Source organism: Penaeus monodon, chromosome 19 (genome assembly GCF_015228065.2).
Source record: "Penaeus monodon isolate SGIC_2016 chromosome 19, NSTDA_Pmon_1, whole genome shotgun sequence".
NCBI lineage: Eukaryota > Metazoa > Arthropoda > Malacostraca > Decapoda > Penaeidae > Penaeus > Penaeus monodon.
The window spans coordinates 3,968,077-3,968,312 of record NC_051404.1 but is presented as its reverse complement, the minus strand read 5'-3'; positions in this window follow the sequence as shown (position 1 = coordinate 3,968,312).

Below are 236 nucleotides of genomic sequence, written 5' to 3'. Positions count from 1 at the left end.
ATAAAATGCTTATGCAATACTTAAAGAAATAAAACTACTATTAGCTCTTAAATATAAAGGGACTGGGTGATGTTTATGAATCCAGAGTGATCCTTGCTGGCTATGCCTTTTATTGTAATTAAAATGGTTCACATTTTGTCATGACGAATAGTTATCTAAGTCAATAAATAACTGATTTATTCCATCCCAAAAATGATTTTTCTTATAATACCACAAAACAACTTATTCAAAAAATT